This window comes from Aedes aegypti, chromosome 3 (assembly GCF_002204515.2).
Source record: "Aedes aegypti strain LVP_AGWG chromosome 3, AaegL5.0 Primary Assembly, whole genome shotgun sequence".
NCBI classification, from domain to species: Eukaryota; Metazoa; Arthropoda; class Insecta; order Diptera; family Culicidae; genus Aedes; species Aedes aegypti.
In genome coordinates, this window is record NC_035109.1 from 29,179,875 (window position 1) to 29,193,747 (window position 13,873).

General features: G+C 39.4%; 1 protein-coding gene across 1 annotated transcript in view; it reads left to right on the forward strand.

Moving 5' to 3' along the window:
* Window positions 1-6,426: 6,426 nt before the first annotated feature.
* The window catches only part of LOC5571713 (neprilysin), a 73,997-nt gene continuing 66,550 nt past the window's right edge, over window positions 6,427-13,873 (forward strand). Inside the window, exon 1 of the mRNA XM_021850139.1 lies at window positions 6,427-6,979. The gene's annotated coding sequence lies outside the window, so the exon portion shown is untranslated. The remainder of the gene's footprint in view (window positions 6,980-13,873) is intronic.

Here is a 13,873-nt window from a genome sequence, read left to right on the forward strand (position 1 = left end):
CGGCATACGCGCAGCAACTCGAGGCTGCATTACCGGATGAGGGTGAGCTGGACGAAGCCCCTCTTGAGGACTGCTGGAGAACAGTAAAAGCAGCCATCAACGATGCAGCTGAGAGCAACGTCGGGTACGTAGGACGGAGTCGACGGAACGATTGGTTCGACGAGGAGTGCCAGGAGGCAGCGCGGGCGGTCATGCTGCAGCAAGGGACCCGGCAGAACGTGGAACGCTATAAACGGAAACGGCAACAGCAGACCCGCCTCTTTCGGGAGAAAAAACGCCGCCTGGAGGAGACGGAGTGCGAGGAGATGGAACAGCTGTGCCGGTTTCAGGAAACGCGTAGGTTCTATCAGAAGCTCAACGCATCCCGCAACGGCTTCGTGCCGCGAGCCGAGATGTGCAGGGATAAGGATGGGAGCATTCTGACGGACGAGCGTGAGGTGATCGAAAGATGGAAGCAGCACTTCGACGAGCACCTGAATGGTGCTGAGAGCACAGGCAATGAAGGACGGGACAACGGAGGAAATGCCTTCGTCAGTACTGCGGAAGATGGAAACCAACCAGCCCCCACTTTGAGGGAGGTTAAGGATGCCATTCACCAGCTCAAGAACAATAAAGCTACTGGTAAGGATGGTATCGGAGCTGAACTCATAAAGATGGGTCCGGAAAGGCTGGCCATTTGTCTGCACCGGCTGATAGGCACAATCTGGGAAACAGAACAGCTACCGGAGGAGTGGAAGGAAGGGGTAATCTGCCCCATCTACAAGAAAGGCGACAAGTTAGACTGTGAGAACTTTCGAGCGATCACCATTCTAAATGCGGCCTACAAAGTATTATCCCAGATCATCTTCCGTCGTTTGTCACCCGTAGTAAACGAGTTCGTGGGATGTTATCAAGCCGGCTTCGTTGACGGCCGATCGACAACGGACCAGATCTTTACTGTACGGCAAATCCTCCAAAAATGTCGTGAATACCAGGTCCCAACGCATCACCTTTTCATCGATTTCAAGGCGGCATACGACAGTATCGACCGCGTAGAGCTATGGAAAATCATGGACGAGAACAGCTTTCCCGGGAAGCTCACGAGACTGATAAGAGCGACAATGGAAGGTGTCTAGTATGATACCATAAAGGACTTATCGGAATTAGTCAACTTGACTCTATGGTTGTTGATTATGTTCTGTCTTTTATTTTGAAGTCAATCTTACAGCTAACCTCGAGCTTAATCTAGTACTCCACTATATTACGAGAAGGCTGAAACAACCAATATCAATTAACCAATCATAGAATACAAATTTAAAAGAAGGCGTTTACCAAACGGATGGGTAAACGTTTACATGTGTGTTCGCTGGGCCGTTGCACTGTCGGGTCAAATCAGTGCAAAGGCAAAAGTAGAAATTGTCTTTATGGGAATTGAAATATGAAGCTTCTCAGCATGAATGCGCTTCGTCATGAGAACAAAATAAGTTGCTCAAGTTGTGTGGTATGTGGATAATCGATGGGTTGTGAAAAATGAAACCTAGTCGATTAGTTGAAAAATGACATGTACCAAATGCTTTGAAGATGCAAGTACAGCTAACTTGCGTGTGGGAATGTTTTCCTAGAAGTTGAGCAATGTAAGCTGTCATGATCCTTAAATTATGATCTTTTTGAAATGCGTTAAAATAAACATGCTACAGGTGTGCAAAATTGTGTGAAGGTTTCAGGCGAGCACTCCAGTTCGTTTGGATCCCACCGGGGACTACGACAAGGTGATGGACTTTCGTGCCTGTTGTTCAATATTGCGCTAGAAGGTGTTATGCGGAGAGCCGGGCTTAACAGCCGGGGTACGATTTTTACGAGATCCAGTCAATTTGTTTACTTCGCGGATGATATGGACATCGTCGGCCGAACATTTGAAAAGGTGGCAGACCTGTACACCCGCCTGAAACGCGAGGCAGCAAAAGTTGGACTGGTGGTGAATGCGGCCAAGACAAAGTACATGCTAGCTGGTGGGGCCGAGCGCGACAGGGCTCGCCTAGGTAGCAGTGTTACGATAGACGGGGATACGTTCGAGGTGGTCGACGAGTTCGTCTACCTTGGATCCTTGCTGACGGCTGACAATAACGTTAGCCGTGAAATACGGAGGCGCATCATCAGTGGAAGTCGGGCCTACTATGGCCTCCAGAAGAAGCTGCGGTCAAAAAAGATTCACGCCCGCACCAAATGTACCATGTACAAAACGCTCATAAGGCCGGTAGTCCTCTACGGGCATGAAACGTGGACGATGCTCGAGGAGGACCTGCAAGCCCTTGGAGTCTTCGAACGTCGGGTGCTTAGGACGATCTTCGGCGGTGTGCAGGAGAACGGTGTGTGGCGGCGAAGGATGAACCACGAGCTCGCCCAACTCTACGGCGAACCCAGTATCCAGAAGGTGGCCAAAGCTGGAAGGATACGATGGGCAGGGCATGTTGCAAGAATGCCGGACAGCAACCCTGCAAAGATGGTGTTCGCTTCGGATCCGGTTGGTACAAGAAGGCGTGGAGCGCAGCGAGCTAGGTGGGCGGATCAAGTGCGTATCGATTTGGCGAGCGTGGGGCAGAACCGAGGATGGAGAGATGCGGCCACGAACCGAGTATTGTGGCGTGAAATTGTTGATTCAGTGTTATCTGTGTAGATGTTAACTAAATAAATGAAATGAATTCTATGTAGGAAATTTAAAAAATATTAAAAATGGGGTTTTTGTGTAATTTAAAATTCAAGTTTTAGTTTTGATTTTTCTATGAAAATAAATAAAATATTTTTTCAGTGTATATTGTTTTCTTATAGTCCAAACGTTTCACTACAACTTCTTCATAGAACATTTTTCTCTAAAATCAACCGTTTCGGAATTAGAATTTTTCAAATAAGTTGCATGCAATAATTTATAGGCCATTTTCAAAAGTTACACTTGAGTCAAAATGATCAATTTTCCTATGAAAAACACTTATTCTGCCATACCAAAAACATGTGCAAAATTTAATCCAAATCGAAGATGGTCGAGTTCTGTGACTGACCGATTTGACATGGAATCCGTCTATATGGATAATTTGGTGCTTACATCATACATCCACCAAACCATATCCTTCTATGATCTGTATTGGCAGCTAGCTTAGTCGGGTCAGAATCTTGTAGGACCTTTTTTGATTGAATAAATGTGAAAATTCTATTCTAAATACACTTTTCTTTGTAAACTTGTCCTTGTTGTTGTCCCGGTGTTAAAAACTGGTTACGTTTTTCTTACATAACCGCAGAAAGTTTCCCAAATCATCAGCTTGCGAGTGATTTTATCTGCAAAAACTTATTCGAACTTATCCGGTACATCCACCTTACGTTCTACGGCAATCAGGTTGAAATGACATTAATAGAATGAAGCACTTAAAGGTCTGCAACGTAACATTATTGATAAGAAATCTGAGAACTTAATCCATTAACGCCCAGTAGACAATCTTCACCGTCAAATGGAAAAAAGTCGGCAACAAAACTGAAAAAAATCGTCTTCGTCACGCAACCAGCGTTGGATGACTATTTGCTGCAGCGAACCGTCACATAGGCTTTGCGTCATGACGAACAAATCAGCCTCCTTCGTTATGATCGAATAATTTTTCGGGAACTCTGAATCAACTAAAAATACAAATCGTGTCGTTGATAGATTATGAGCCTTTTTTGAAAAAATAAAACAAAATTAGTCTGGAATCGAGCTAACGATTTCTCTATCGCCATATGCACGCGCTTACCAATACAGCTAATGTTGAAATGTGAGGAGAATTCATCGTTTGATGCATAGCAAGCGAATACATAATAAACGCCATCTTACTTCCAGAAGGGGAGCAACAGGTATGAAGAAAAAAAAGTTTGTTGACGGTTTTGGATTGAAGTTAGTCATAGATTATTTCACAAGACGACGACCTGCAAGTTGTTATACTGAATGGCTATGATTTTTTTTTTTTTTTTGAATTTCGTCGCCAGTCGTTGACAAATCTGGCGATTGTCAGCCTTGCCCAGTTATCTATTTTGAGGTCAGTTACTTTTACGAGAAACAAAAAAGTAGATCGGAATACTCGTCTATAGTTCTTAGGTACAAACTGCCTTAACTGTCCGTTTTCTTGATCCCTATTAAGAAATAGTGAAGGTTCTTGTTTGTAAATTTCTAAACTTTCAGCGACGTCTAGTTTCCAAGACGAAGATACGCTTCGTACGATGTTTATGTTATCGCTTGTCACTTGATGTTCATCTTGGGAAACACGTTCGGACACTTTTGATTTAATGTCATTACCCGCTTTTTTAACTTCAGCAATGTATACTTTGAATCTAATTTCAAGAGTTCGTTTAGTCTGTCCCATTTTATTACAACGGGGGCGTGAAATTTTACACACTTATGCCCTATTCGGTTTATTAATTTTATCCTCTGTCGATCGTAATTTAGATTTTATATGACAACTCCTAAAGGGTTCCTGGAAGCCAGTGTAAGTCCTTAGATTCCCGAGAAGATCCAGATATTCCAGTGTAGATTCTGTTATTCTAGTGTAGATCCTGGAATTCTAGTGTGAATCCTTGTGTTCCAGTGTAAAACCCGGTATTCTAATGTGGAACCTGGGGCTTCTATATTGGAGTGTGGCTTATTTTTCAAAAGTTCTCAAAACTAAAAATTGGTATGCACTTCAAATCACTTAAAAAGCCAAAAATATCCCCTCAAACAGCTTTCCGAGGAAAATCTGTTTCATGAGTCGATGGTCTCTTCAGATATCGACTCAGGGAGGTTTGACTGTAGCGTTGTTCGGATTGTTGGGTGGATCCTAGGATTCTAGTGTGGAACCTTGAATTTCAGTATGGATCCTGGGTTTCCAGTGTGGGTCCTGTGATTGCAGTGTGGATACTGTAGCTCCAGAGTAGAACTTGAACATCCATTTTGGATCCTGAGACTCCAGTGTGAATCCTGGGAAGTGTGGATCTAGGTACTCAAATGTGAACTATTGGATTCAATTGTCAATCTTGGAATCCCACTGTGGATTATACAATTTCAGTGTTTATCCTTATTCAATGTGAATCCTAGGATTCCAGTGTGGATCCAAGGATGCCCGGTGTGGATCATAGGATTTCAATGTAAATATTGGACTAAGAGTGGGGATTTTTAGTTTCCAGTGAGGATCCTTGGATTCCAGTATGAATCCTGGGACTTCAGAGTAGATCCGGGAACTCCAAGGTGGTTCCAGGGATTCCAGTGTGAATTCTGAGATTACAGTGTGAATCTCGTGATTTTAGTTATGGATCATGGAAATCCAGCATGGATTCTGGAAATCCAGTATTGATTCTGGGATTCCAGTGTGGATTCCAGTGACGATTCTGGAATTTCAGTGAGAATGATTGAATGGAATCCTAGGATTCCTGTGAGAATCTTGGACTTTAAATGGGAATCCTTTGAGAGTAATGTGGAAATACTTTGAAAATGGTGTGGAAAACCTACGGAAATAGCCACAAAACTGTTTGAAAATACACTTGGAAGCTTACGGGAATGCTGGGATTCTTGTGATTGTCCTGTGGAAATCCTCAGGAAATTCTGAGAGGATCCGGTGTGAATTTAGGAAATCCTGTGGAAGTTGAGAGGCCTGCGAGAGTGAGAGGCCTGTGAGCCGGCCATCTACTCTTGCGGACTGAGGAGTGAGCCTTTCGTGACAAAGGGCACATGGCGAGATCTACAAATCTGAGTGCATCGAGAAGCGCATTTTGCTGTTCTTACAGCAGCACGACGAAGACCCGATGTTTTGGCCAGATTTGGCATCATGCCACTGTTCTAAAAGTGTCCTGGAGTGGTACGAGGCCAATTCTGTCCATTTTGTTCCAATTTTACACTCCATCGATTTTTTTTTAAGTAAATATAGGGTAGTAAATATACTACCCTAAAATTTTGGTTCGATTCTGAACATTATAAGAAAATTGGCATGACATTTTCGGTGCCGCAATAATTTCGTGTTCACCCTTTAAGTGGTGTATCAAGTAAACATATTTGTCGATAGAAAAACCTTTTCTTAATTTTTCGTTTGATATAAATTTTATTTGTGTATTATGCTGATTTTTTATAAATGCTGGATAAATCTAGCTATTTTTATATTGAGACGACATATTTTTTTAAAAATGTTGGTTAGTTCAATACTAGATGACATAATATATATTTGTTTGTAGAAAAACTTGAAAAAAATAACTATGCTTTGAAGTATACCATTTTGAATGTTTGCGCCTACTTTTCCATACACTCCTTGTAAATAAATTAAAAAGAAAAAAAGAAGCGTCTCGAGAAACACTTTTGGCCAGCAAGATTGCCCAAACACCCCACAGTGCGACAGAACACCGCACTAATCCAATCCGTTCGCTTCCGATTCTAGTCCAGCCGATCGGCCGATGATGTGGTGTCCTGCCCTGTCCTCCGATGGGTGGTGGTCTAGTCTGGTCTGGTCTGGTGTTTTGCACGGACACACGGTCGACTCCGGTTCTCCACGTGCGCTCTCTCTGTAGTGCTTTTTAGTGTGCTGGTGTCCGTCCATCTCCTTTCCGACGACGTCTGCCTGGCGGCGTGCAATTGATCGAACAACCAACGGTTGGATTTGTTTCCGGGCGCGTCGCGTTCCGGAATTGGATTGTGGAGGGGACAAAAAAGTTCCTTTTCCGATCACTTTGTCACTGAAAAGGCCGTGCGAAATAAAAAGTTAAAATCACTTCGTTATCCCGATTCCGGGCTTGAGTGCGGTACTGAAGTATCCGAAGAGGCGTTGGAGACATTCTACTGAATGAGGTGGAATACGTCCTATTCGTGAGTGGGTTCTTTCAACGGTCTTTGAAGACATCGAAGAGAGGCGGCAACTGCTTTTTGGAGGCTCGTTAGCTCGGTTTAGCGAACCTTGACACAAGGAGCCTTGGGGCTGTTGTGTGTGTTGAATTGCAAGTGCTATTTTGCCTTGCATCATTGTCGGTAAGTATTGGTGCTTCAATGCGCCATTCGGGTATTTGGCAAGGACTCTAAACAATGCAAATTATGGCTGGAACGATTGTTATTAGTTGCCTTGAAATATTATTTCTCCTTGCTTTTATTCATGGCATTTTACATCAGGGAGAACTAGCAACACTTGAATAGAATTCTTTTATTTTATTTTTTGAAAGAACGACCAAATCTCGGAAATGCTGTGAGAGCTTGTTTAGGATTTCTGAATGAATTTTTGAAATACTTTTGTAGAAATTTCTAGGGAGAATCTAAAGATTTTCTTATTTTTGTTTTACGTCTGCTTAGTTCAACATAACGCTACTAAGAAGCGCTAATAAGCTTTGAATATTTTCTACTGCTCTTGCTCTTCTAGACATAGAAAAAGCATTCGATAATCTGAAGGCTTGATTGTAAAATAAAAAAAACCCTAATTTTCCAACATAGATTGTTAGAAAAATCTTAAGTTATCTGTCAAATAGTACACTTCACGTTGATTATCAGAACTCCAAGTCTAAAAGGTCTTCCTGTAAGAGCTGGTGTTCTTCAAGGCAGCATTTTGGGACCAATATTATACAATATTTTCACATCTGACTTACCTGAGTTACCTCAGGGATGTCAAAAATCCTTGTTTGCGGATGACACAGACCTCTCCGCCAAAGGAAGAAGTCTGCGTGTCATCTGTAGTCGATTGCAAAAAAGTTTGGATATTTTTTCTTCATACTTGCAAAAATGGAAGGTTTCTCCTAATGCTTCCAAAATTCAACTAATAATATTCCCACATAAACCAAAGCTCTTTATTTGAAACCTTCAAGTAGACATGTTGTCACGATGAGAGGGGTTCATGCTAGATAAAAATTTACTTTCAAAAATCACATTGAGGGCATTCAAGCCAAACGTAACAAATATGTAAAATGTATGTATCCACTTATTAATAGAAAATCAAAACTTAGTCTTAAGAACAAGCTTTTCATCTTCAAAGAAGAAAGCTCTGCAGAGGGTTCAAAATAAAATTTTGGAAATGATTCTGAAGCTTCCTCTCTGATATAGTACTAATGAGTTTCATAGAATATCCAGTATTGAAACATTAGAACAATGCGTTATATATAAATGTTAAGTTCGGTTAAGTTATTTGAAAGCTTTTTTTCTTATAGGGGAAGTATGCACTTCAACAAAAAAATAAACGCCTACCTCGATGCGTGGGAAATTTATTGCATGAAATGCTCAAGAAAAGCATTTTTCTTTGATCGCAGTAAGCAGTTGAAAAGAAATGTTAATTCAACAGTGCGCATCGTACCTTCGTGCTGTGCGTACACGAATGAATCGATGCACGAGTTCACTATTTTGACGTTTGAGCGGTGCCGAATTCACTGGGTTCCATGGTCACATAAATAACACGGCTCCGCATAAACGTCAAGTAGTGAACTTGTGCATCGGTCCATTCTCTCTGCTCCTGTGAGTTTTCTTTAAAACTACCTAAAGCAATAAAACAGTACTTTTCAGTGCTACTAAAACAGTACTTTTCATTACTATTTTTCTACTATTGATTCCTTTACGATCCTTGTTTGGACCCGTGCCTTCGATTTTTCGTTGGACCCGTTGGCGAAAGCTAGCGGTGGTAATCCTTCTTGGACACCGTTTTGGGAAAAAACCTCTCGAAGGTCACGTTTTCTTTCGTTTATTCACTATACATGGTTGCAACTACAAACAAAAGGAAGGGTGCATCTCTGAATTCACAACTTCCTTCCAAAAAAGTGGGATTTAAAACTGTCACTAAACGTGGCAAGAATGGAAGACGTTTCTCCGGAATGCGAACTTTCTTCCAAGGGTGAAATGAATAATAGTATCGAAATGAGCAATCAGTTCGATGCTCTAGACAAATTTTCCGATCACCAAATCTAGCCCAGGCTCTTTGATTCAAGTGAGGAAGCACAGAGTGCCGCCTATCGTGGTCAGTTGTTCAGAATTTGGGCGATTTAGGCAGGAGATCTTGAACTCCATTACTGCCGTGAATCGCAAGTCAGTCCCATCTGTAAAAAGTAGGCATTGAGAAAATGGGCTTTGAAGTTCCCAAACTCGTTTTTCATACGAATATTCAAAAAATTCCAGAGGATTGGAACATGGTCAAATATTAATAAAATTTTCACAATTTACGTTTTACTACGATATCTTTCCGAGAAAAATATGAAGATGAACCAAACACGATTCATTTTTGTGTTACACGGTGCGGAAATCTGTAGTGGGACTGATATGCGATTACATTTCATTATGGGACAAATTGACTTGCTGTTTTTCCTATTTTTTCCGAACAAATCATATTATCTCATTAATGCAGCTGAAAGAGCATTGAAGATGTGTTGAAAACTGAACTTAACTAAATTTTGACCAAAATGCAGATGGGACTGACTTGCGATTCACGGCAGATTAGGGGAATCAAGGTTTCCTTCCAAATCGCAAAGAAAGGAGACTGTCGCATTTTGCCGGAAACTCTTAAAGATCGCTAACTTCTTCTCAAACATCTTGAAGAGAATAAGCACATTTTTTTTTTTTACTTATGACGACAAAACTGAACGTTTGTTCAAAGTCGTCTTGAAAGGTCTCTCAAGTGACTATAAGTCACCTGAAGAGATCAAAAATGAAATAAATGATTTACCTGGATTTTCTCCAGTTTAAGGGCCCTATTTTATAAGTCGAGTCGACCAAAATGACTCGACTGGGGTCGCTGTCGACCAAAAAATTCACTTGACTCAGCTCTGTCATTCGAGTTTATCGACAGTTGTCACTCTATGTGACTAGATTACTATGGGAGTCGACCGGTGACATCTGAAATATCCATGCTCACTTTGATCGACAGTGACTACAAACGAGTCACATGAATCTGCTCGATTTACAAAATAAACCCCTAAGTAATCATTATGAAGAAGCGAACCCAATCTGGCATTGTTCGGAAAGGGCTTTCTCAAGAATATTATGTAGTTCACTTTAACAAAAAAGAACTAAATAATATTAAAGCTTTAGAAAAAGCAAAACTTTTGTTTGATGTCCGTGTGACATGGGAACATTTCCAGAAACCTGGAGGAAATTACCAGAACCCCACTCAGTGCCGTCGGTGCCAAAAGTGGGGTCATGGTACAAAAAATTGTCGCATGGATGCTAAATACATGATTTGCGGAGGTTCTTCTCACGCTAAGGACGTCTGTCCAGTGAAGCAAGATACCGATAAGTTCTTATGCGCCAATTGCAAGGGCAATCATAAGTCAAATTTTTGGTCTTGCCCTTCGCGCAAGAGAGTCGTTGAGGCTCGTGCCAGGCATATGAAAGATAATATTTGTTACGATAACGGTCGTTTCCAGAATTTGCCTGGTAGAGTATCGAACAATGCTCATTTTTCAGTTAACGATCGCTTGTGATTATAGACGATGATCTTAAACTTTTGATCCGTCTTAAAAACGTGAGGAGAAGGCAATTTCAACGCACTCGCGATCCTGCTATGGAAATTAAAAGGATAGATTTGCAGAAAGAAATCAAGAAACATTTTTCACAGTTAAGAAACAAAAATTTTGAAAATAAGATTTCTCAATTGGACCCTGGCTCTAAGCCCTTTTGGAAATTATCTAAAATCTTGAAAAAAAATCTCAGAAGCCAATACCGGCATTGCAAAAGGAAAACAAATTATTACTAACTAATTGCGAAAAAGCTCAAAAACTTGCTATGCACTTTGAAAGTACGCACAATTTTAATTTAGGACTTACTAGTCCAATAGAAAATCAAGTTACTCAGGACTTCGAAAATATTCTCAATCAAGAGAACGTTTTCGAAAATGCCTGGGAGACTTGGAAGAAGTTTGAACTATTATTAAAAAAATCAAAAATATGAAAGCTGCTGGCGATGATGGAATTTTCTACATCCTCATCAAAAAACTTCCAGAAAGTAGCTTATCATTTTGAGTTGATATAGGGGAACTTCCCAACTAACAATTCAGAGCCACAAACAAGCATGCATGTTTAATTATTGTTCAATAATGGTAATGACAGCTGAATAAAAATTTTGCTCTATAAAGAGCTGAGAAGGTGCTTTTTTAACACAAACTTAGGTCAATGTTCAACGTTATGCATTAGAATGAACAAAAGTTGAATCGCCACTTATTAAACGTTTCCAAAGATTCTCATTCGACTAGTCAATATTGTTTTATTAATGAGCTAAACAAGACATGTTTACCCACAATTAAAAAGCTAATATTCCACTAAACAAATGTATATGTATAAAAAGATATTCAGAAGACGAACTAACGTTTTACTTGCATCGCACTTTAGCTATTTCCACATGTTTAACATAAGCATGAATAAGAGCTGAATAAGTATCTTATAAAATCCTAATTCAGCTTCGGTATATTATACGAATAGTTGATCCAATAGTAATAAATAAGCCTTGTAAAAGCGATCACACTATAGCTAAATTTCAAAAATGGACAAAATATCCGAAATGTGTGTTGAGTTCCGAATGCATTTCAAAGCTTATAACTTATGCTTTCTCATAACTTTTTGAATAGTCGATCAGAAAATAAACATGGTCAGCCTCCAGAAATGTAGGATTATTTTGAAAAACAAACATTTGAGCTAAGTATTCCTAGTAGGAGCGAAGTACTGACAAACAAAGCGTAATATTAACTTGATTGACATAAAAAATCTGAAGACAACATAAACATTTTGTTTGATTTTTGTATGTAGTTAATTTTAGATATCGTTTCCAGATCTTTTACATATTATATCTCTCAGGTTATTATCACTTTCTGCTATCCATATTATAATTAGCTATTGCTAAGCTTTTTTCGTCTGCTGGATGTTGTTCCGTACAAGAAAAGTGGACATTTCTTTGACAGAAAATTTTTAAATAAATATCTATAGCGAGCTATATTTAAAATGACATTTCTTCCCAACTGAATAGTGCGATCTAAGAAAAATGATTTACTTGGCCATTTCTGGAAAAAATCCCACGCGTCAAGATATTCGAACATTTTTCTATTCAGGCGCATAGTCTTCAGAACACTTCAAATGATTTAAATATATTCATAATAGGTTTATGAAAAATACGAACCGCTGCTTAGTCTGGTTCTCTAGATTTGTGCTCTTGAAAATTTGAGGTTTGGCTTCGATGCATATTCAACTTAATCATTTCAGACTGATTTCACTTTGTGTGAATAAACATTATTTTTGACCATCATTGACAGACATTTTCTCACTGTGCGCTAAAAATAGCCGACTGAACAGCTTGGATCAGCACTAAACAGCAGCTGAATAATATGCTTGTTCAGTTGTTGATTAGCGTACCATGTGTTAATTAGACGATGTCGAATAGAAGCTCAAACAAGATCAATATTCAGCTATGAGAGGTTTATATTTTGCACTGGACGATTCATTCATCAATTCTAGGATGGCGCAGATGGCAAGGCATACCGCTGACGATTGGAAGGTCTCGAGTTCGAATCCAGTATCCAGGCGATTTTTAAATATGGTTGTCATATCAAGATAATTGTGTACACTACATTTTAATTGAAGCGCCTGAAAAATATTTTTTTGTTTTTTATTTGTTTTTAATTATTTTTGGACCAGTCCTATAAAAGCTGAACTAAATGCTTGTAAAACGTTTTGAAAGCTGAAAAATAAAGTTGGAATTCGACGACATGCTTTAAAGTTTCTCCAAATTTGTGTGAACAACGCCTGAACTAAGGTTGGCCATGAAAATTATTAAAATGTTATTAAACATGATGCTGAATAAAACTGCCATAATGGTGTTTCTTAAATGAGTGAATGTTAGTTGGGTTACGTATTGTCAGCAGCCTAAGCAGCTGAACTTTTAAGAGGGCAATTTTACGCAACAATAGAGCACAACAATTAGCAGCAGACACCTTAACTACACTTGAGCACTCTTCATTTGTTAATTATTATACACAAAACACTATTTTATTCTCTTAATCTTCCATTTTTCCTCACCAAAGTCACGAGGCACTTGTTCTTTTATCGGCAATGCAATTACTATTGTCGGCAACAAAATTGTTCACTTCGGCAGTCCAAAACTGCGCAAAAACTAGTTTATGTATTGGTAACATTTCGGCTTTGTTGACAAATCCTGAAATTAAACGTCACCCATTATGTTCTACTCGTTGAAAGGACCAATGCAGAAAAATACAGACTACACTAAGAACAGAATTGCTGTTATAAATAGAATCCAGCCTAGAAGTTGCAGCATGACGTCATGGTTAATTGATTCATAATGTTGTGCTCTGCCAGAAAAATCCACGGAACACGATTATCGGATTACTTGAATTTCAGAGTTGCTTTTGAATGGGTTACATGCATGCCCCTTTACGCTACTCACACTACTGTTTATTAGGGTGCCGGCTTATCTTTCAAAATCAAAAATTCTTGTACTCTTAGGAATTAGAATCAAATTAGAAGAGAAACCTCAAAGTTTGAGCCAAAAATATTAAGATTTGAAGGGCCAAGCGTCTTGAAGGTAAATTTTCAAATTATAAAAAATGGCCTTCAGTGAAGTCACCATAACTTCGGTAATTTCTAACCAATTTTGAAACTTTCAGCACCATTATCTTAAAAACTAAATTTATGAAAACTTTGTAGAACATCAAATTTGTGTAAAATCAAAACTAGTTTCAATAAAAAGTAGATTACTCCAAATGTTTCCTCATTTTACTAAAATAATATCTTTGTTTGACCATAACTTCATGAATACTCAACCGATTCCCAATCTTTTTGCATGGTTTTGAAGCTTACTTAATTAATTACATACTTTTCATACGACACATTTCACTAAAATAAATGATTTGACCAAGTTATTCAACAAAAACTGCACAAACGTCAGTTTTTTTTTTAT